We start from the raw sequence: 345 nt of genomic DNA, 5'->3' as shown, positions 1-345 counted from the left end.
GATTTCAATACTTACCGCATTTTTTTTTATTTGTATATGTAAATGTTAAGTACATTATTGGAAATATGTGCAAAACACTTCACGAGCAACACGCATGCGTCCAGTAGAAAAAAATTACTGGTACAAGTCAATATACATCGTCATCGCGCATTCATCAATAATCGGTGAATATATTAAATTTTTTTTATACCATCGCGCAGCCTCGCGCAATTGGATCACGAATAAAATATGCAAAACGTTGCACATCTCAACTCATTGCCAGACAGTATGTCTACAAAATTATGTAGTTATACAATTCATGAATCATCAGCAGAAATATCGAGCGTCCGTCTAAACGTTAGACAA

Source organism: Wasmannia auropunctata, unplaced genomic scaffold (genome assembly GCF_000956235.1).
Source record: "Wasmannia auropunctata unplaced genomic scaffold, wasmannia.A_1.0 LD336095.1, whole genome shotgun sequence".
Taxonomy (NCBI): Eukaryota; Metazoa; Arthropoda; class Insecta; order Hymenoptera; family Formicidae; genus Wasmannia; species Wasmannia auropunctata.
This window is presented reverse-complemented; position numbering follows the sequence as displayed.